The following is a 6,420-nucleotide window of genomic DNA, read 5'->3' as shown; positions in this document are numbered from 1 at the left end:
CACATAGCAACATTCTCTTTTATGTCCCTGATTTACTGTCAGTCAGCTGTAGGACAAAGACATAGTGCCAAACAGAAAAGGATGTGAAAGGGAGTGTGAGCTTACCAAAAACAAAAGAAAGGACATTTCATAACAATAAAAAAAATCAGTTCATTAAAAAAAAAAAAACCTAAATGTATATGCACTCTGATATAATAGTTTCAAAGTACGTGAAGCAGAATTAAAAGGACTTAAAAAAATTCCACGATCATAGTTGAGGATTTTAAAACTTCTTTCTCTATAATTCATAGATCAAGTACATTAAAAAAAAATCAGTGATATAAAAGATTTTAACAACACTCCCAACCAGCTTGATCTAATTGACATTTATAATACACTACACCCCAAAAGTGCAGAATATACATTCATTCTAAAGAAATCAGGGTACTGATTTCTGCTTAGAATGCAGGAAGCTGGAAGTAGAGAGCTGAATGTAGAAACTGACCTAACAAAGTGTGCATTAGCTATTGAGGACTTGAAATGACTGTGCTAAGTAATCCACGGTCAAAGAAGAAATCACAAAGGAAATGGGAAAATATTTTTAACTGAATATAAAAAATATATTAAAAATATATTAAAAACAAAATATATTACAATTCTTATTCATCTTGTTCTGTGAGGAAGGGTATCAGCCTCTCCTGTAGACACTCATACCCTCAAGGTCAGAGCCAACAAGAACTGCAAGCTCATGTTTTATGGATTCCATCCAGTCTTTCCTTTCCTCTATATCCATCTTCTCATCACAACTGCCTGCCCTGAAGACTTCAAACTCCAAAATGCCAGATCAGATGCAAAGAGACTCTCAGTGATTACCAGGCCAACTCCCACAATTGTGTAAGATCAAATCCTATAACAAATAAATTTCAGAGGGGGTGAGAAGGCTAAGGGAAAGATTATTTGCCACAGATTGGGATTTCAAGCAAATTAAATTCTGAAACTGCCATTGGATATGCCACATGTTAACTTGTGAATTTTTAGAGGGAGAGGGTGGCATGGTGAAGGCAGAACCTGTTAAGAGTGGGGTTGAGGAATGAATACAGCAGCTCAATTGTTCAAGAATGAAGAGAGAAATAAAGTAGTGGCTGACAGAAGGATCAAGGGAGAGATTGCTATGTGTCCTATTTTGGGTTCCTCCAAAAGCCTAGTTTGATATAACTCAAGAGCAAGTAATTTATTTTGAGGGGGTCCCAGTAGGCATTAGAAGAGAAGTGAGGAATAGCCAATAAATGGTTGGTTGAGGTCTGCTCCTGGTGGTAGTAGGGAGAGTATGCATTAAATTCCCACCACTTTTGGCCTGCCATGCTGAGAGGCAAAGCTGACTCTGGAGACCTGAGAAAACTATGAGGCAGAGGAATCCAAGTTCTGGATGTTGTGAGTCAGGCCTGTGCACTAATGTGGTTCGGGAAAGTGTATATGGGCAAAGCAATGACAGCATTTACTAACTTTGTATATTTTTTTTTTCATGAATTTGAGTGTGTGTGTTTGAAGATGTAAAAACTTCCCTTCCCCATTTGCCTTTAAAAGCAAGTACTTGTGTGATAATAAACGGAACTGCTCCACAGAACCCCCGCTGCATCTGAGTGTCCTTTAACGGGCTGGGTGGGGCTGGCGGTTGTACTGAGGGTATGCAAGACTATGTTATGTAACTGGGAACCACAATAGATAGCGTTAAATATCAGATAGCAAAACAACAAAAGTGGAATCCTGGCAGAAGGCAGGCCTGTTGCTCACTCTGCAGAAGCCAGCCAGCACTTCGCTTGAAGTGTATTTCTTTCTTTTTGTATCAAACTGGCCTTTAGCAGGCTGCTGTTCACCATGAGGTCAACATACTCTGTCTGTTAATGTGTATTTCTTTTTTATTTTTTTATTTTTTGGGAGGGGGGACCGGTAAGGGGATCATAACTCTTGGCTTGGTGTCGTCCGCACCGTGCTCAGCCAGTGAGCGCACTGGCCAACCCTATATAGGATCCGAACCTGCAGCCTCGGTGCTCCCAGCGCCACTGCACTCCCAGCACCGCACCCTCCCGAGTGAGCCACAGGTTTGACCCTGTAAATGTGTATTTCTTACTTTTGTACTAAACTGTTTGCAGTTGCTGCTCACTTTCCTGGGGCCAACCCACACTTCACTGGCTGAGGTATGTATGCTTTCTTTTTTATCAAACTTTCAGCAAGTGGCCACTCACTCTCTTGAATGAGCCTGCACTCACATTAAACTTTAAGAGTGTATTACTTTTATATTAAATTTGATGCAGCCCCTACTCAGTCTCTGAAATCTGTATCTCTTGTTGTCGGGCCTTAAAAACTAATGCCACCTTAAGTGACATTACAAGCGGTGCCATTATGGGCCCACAAGGGCGTATTAACGTGGCAGCCTAAGATGGAGCCAGGAGGAAGTAGGGTGGGAGTGTCTGCGGGAACCTTGCCTTAGCCCTTATTGGCCAAATACGCACTTCCACACTCGTGAACACTGCGTGATTGCAATAGCTAGGCATTGAGACAGGATGCATGCTCTCGTAACCTTTAAGCTGATTTGAAGATGTAAAAACTTCCCTTCCCCATTTGCCTTTAAAAGCAAGTACTTGTGTGATAATAAACGGAACTGCTCCACAGAACCCCCGCTGCATCTGAGTGTCCTTTAACGGGCTGGGTGGGGCTGGCGGTTGTACTGAGGGTATGCAAGACTATGTTATGTAACTGGGAACCACAATAGATAGCGTTAAATATCAGATAGCAAAACAACAAAAGTGGAATCCTGGCAGAAGGCAGGCCTGTTGCTCACTCTGCAGAAGCCAGCCAGCACTTCGCTTGAAGTGTATTTCTTTCTTTTTGTATCAAACTGGCCTTTAGCAGGCTGCTGTTCACCATGAGGTCAACATACTCTGTCTGTTAATGTGTATTTCTTTTTTATTTTTTTATTTTTTGGGAGGGGGGACCGGTAAGGGGATCATAACTCTTGGCTTGGTGTCGTCCGCACCGTGCTCAGCCAGTGAGCGCACTGGCCAACCCTATATAGGATCCGAACCTGCAGCCTCGGTGCTCCCAGCGCCACTGCACTCCCAGCACCGCACCCTCCCGAGTGAGCCACAGGTTTGACCCTGTAAATGTGTATTTCTTACTTTTGTACTAAACTGTTTGCAGTTGCTGCTCACTTTCCTGGGGCCAACCCACACTTCACTGGCTGAGGTATGTATGCTTTCTTTTTTATCAAACTTTCAGCAAGTGGCCACTCACTCTCTTGAATGAGCCTGTATTCACATTAAACTTTAAGAGTGTATTACTTTTGTATTAAATTTGATGCAGCCCCTGCTCAGTCTCTGAAATCTGTATCTCTTGTTGTCGGGCCTTAAAAACTAATGCCACCTTAAGTGACATTACAAGCGGTGCCATTATGGGCCCACAAGGGCGTATTAACGTGGCAGCCTAAGATGGAGCCAGGAGGAAGTAGGGTGGGAGTGTCTGCGGGAACCTTGCCTTAGCCCTTATTGGCCAAATACGCACTTCCACACTCGTGAACACTGCGTGATTGCAATAGCTAGGCATTGAGACAGGATGCATGCTCTCGTAACCTTTAAGCTGATTTGAAGATGTAAAAACTTCCCTTCCCCATTTGCCTTTAAAAGCAAGTACTTGTGTGATAATAAACGGAACTGCTCCACAGAACCCCCGCTGCATCTGAGTGTCCTTTAACGGGCTGGGTGGGGCTGGCGGTGCCTCGGTGCTCCCAGCGCCACTGCACTCCCAGCACCGCACCCTCCCGAGTGAGCCACAGGTTTGACCCTGTAAATGTGTATTTCTTACTTTTGTACTAAACTGTTTGCAGTTGCTGCTCACTTTCCTGGGGCCAACCCACACTTCACTGGCTGAGGTATGTATGCTTTCTTTTTTATCAAACTTTCAGCAAGTGGCCACTCACTCTCTTGAATGAGCCTGCACTCACATTAAACTTTAAGAGTGTATTACTTTTATATTAAATTTGATGCAGCCCCTACTCAGTCTCTGAAATCTGTATCTCTTGTTGTCGGGCCTTAAAAACTAATGCCACCTTAAGTGACATTACAAGCGGTGCCATTATGGGCCCACAAGGGCGTATTAACGTGGCAGCCTAAGATGGAGCCAGGAGGAAGTAGGGTGGGAGTGTCTGCGGGAACCTTGCCTTAGCCCTTATTGGCCAAATACGCACTTCCACACTCGTGAACACTGCGTGATTGCAATAGCTAGGCATTGAGACAGGATGCATGCTCTCGTAACCTTTAAGCTGATTTGAAGATGTAAAAACTTCCCTTCCCCATTTGCCTTTAAAAGCAAGTACTTGTGTGATAATAAACGGAACTGCTCCACAGAACTCCCGCTGCATCTGAGTGTCCTTTAACGGGCTGGGTGGGGCTGGCGGTTGTGCTCACCTCTCTTTGCGGCTCTCTTCCCCCGTCTCCTTCCAACGGGGACCAGAGGGAAAGAGGAATCCAGGCCATCTGCCCGTCCACCAGAAGGAACACCAAGGGAGAGGCAAGGGCTGTTCAGGTCGGCCGGCGGCTGACCCGAGAGAGTGGTGCCCTGTGTGAGGCGTTTTTTAAAACTTGTGGGTAAAAGGCAAGCGAGGGAGGCCTGCGGCTGCTCGGTCCTGAAAGAAGGTCAATGAAGGGTGACCAACCAATGGAGTGGCCCCTGCAACTGTGGTAGTCGCCATGAAGTAATCCGCCTGTGTGTCAGGGTGAGTACCATAACAGGGGGAAGTCCCTGCACTTCTCTGTCCTTTTGCTTCCCTTTGTCCCTTCCTCGTGGGGCAACATGGGAGGCATGTGTGGAAAGAGTGACGAGATAGCCTGCAAAGCTCTAAAGTACATGTTAAAAAGCAGAGGCCTAGAAATATCTGACTCCACGGCCACCAATGCCTGGTGTCATGTGGTGCGGGTGGCCCCTGGGGCACCTTCGTCCAACTTGTTCTCATATGAGACTTGGCACCGGGTTCAGACCCTGGCCAGAAAGAACGAGATTAGTCACGGGCTAGGCCCCCCCCTTAGGGTTCTACCCAACCTTCTCTGCCCTAAAGCTCTGCTTCCGTCATGAGCATCAGGAAGGGGCAGAAAGGGATTGGGTGCAGTTCGATGAGGAGAGAAAAAAGGAAACAAAGCTGCCAATGCAAGGCCCTGAGCCATTGAGTGATACCTATGCCCCTCCTGTACCCTCCTCTGCCAGCATATTCACCCCGCCAAAGTTTAGCTGAAGGAGAGAAAGCGGCTCCTGAAGAAGTGGAGGAGGCTAGCCCACCTTTTAAAACACCCCGGCAGAGCCGCAGGCTTTTCCTATTATGGCTCGCTGGGAACCCCCAGCTGTCCACAGCCCGTGGGGGAAAGTGGCCCCTCAGGCCTATCTGGTCAACATTGCCCCTGGTGGAAATAGGCTGGCCGCTTGGTACCCTTGGAAAGCTCATGACCTTAAAGAGCTGAAAAAGGCTGTTGCAGAGGATGGGCCCAATTCCCCATGGGCAGAAACCATCCTCCAGGGCTTAGCACACCAACCCTGCACAACCCAAGATTGGAAAATGCTCTGTAAGTCTGTCCTCCCCCCAAAACTTGTTTATCAAGTTCTGCGCCTTCTTTAAAGAAGAGTGCCATGTGCAGGGAGAGATAAATCAAGCAGTAGCATTGCCCAATGCCACTCTGCTAGGTGTAAATGCTAGCCAATGTGTACATAACCACAATAAAACCAACCCCAGACTCACCTTCCCACGGGTCCTTGGCAAAGGTTCCTGCATAGGTGCCAACAAATCCTTTTGCAGCACTGTGGCAAATCTCACTGCTCCCAAAACCCGAAATAAGCGGGCTGCAGGGGCAGCTGCGGTGGCCATCAGCTCCCTCTTGGGAGTTATTGGAGCAGGTACCGGGACCGCCGGAATAGCCTTGGCACATCAACAGGTAGCTTCCCTTAGAGAGGCAGTGGACATAGATCTTGGCCGCTTGGAGGTGTCTGTATCACATTTAAAAAACATCACTTTCTGAAGTTGTTTTACAGAATCAATGCGGACTAGACCTGTTGTTCTTACAGCAAGGAGGATTATGCGCTGCCCTCAAAGAAGAGTGCTGCTTCTATGCCGACCACTCTGGAGTGGTCAAAGTTTCCCTAGCTAAGCTTAGAGAAGGATTAGAAAAGCGAAAAAAAGAACGTGAAGCCAATAGTAATTGGTTCCAAAGCTGGCTTTCATGTTCCCCATGGCTCACCACCCTGCTGTCCTCCCTGGCAGGCCCCCTAGCCATTTTCCTTGTCTTAATCATCTTGGGGCCTTATGCCATTCACCAGGTTGTGTCCCTTATAAGGCGCAACACCACTTCTCTCGTAATTCTCACCCCCAGGTGGTAGAGGAGGTGGCCCATAATGAAAGCCCTA

This window comes from Galeopterus variegatus, unplaced genomic scaffold, assembly GCF_000696425.1.
Source record: "Galeopterus variegatus unplaced genomic scaffold, G_variegatus-3.0.2 Scaffold8305, whole genome shotgun sequence".
In the NCBI taxonomy this organism is placed as follows: Eukaryota; Metazoa; Chordata; class Mammalia; order Dermoptera; family Cynocephalidae; genus Galeopterus; species Galeopterus variegatus.
Note: the sequence above shows the minus strand (reverse complement) of the source record.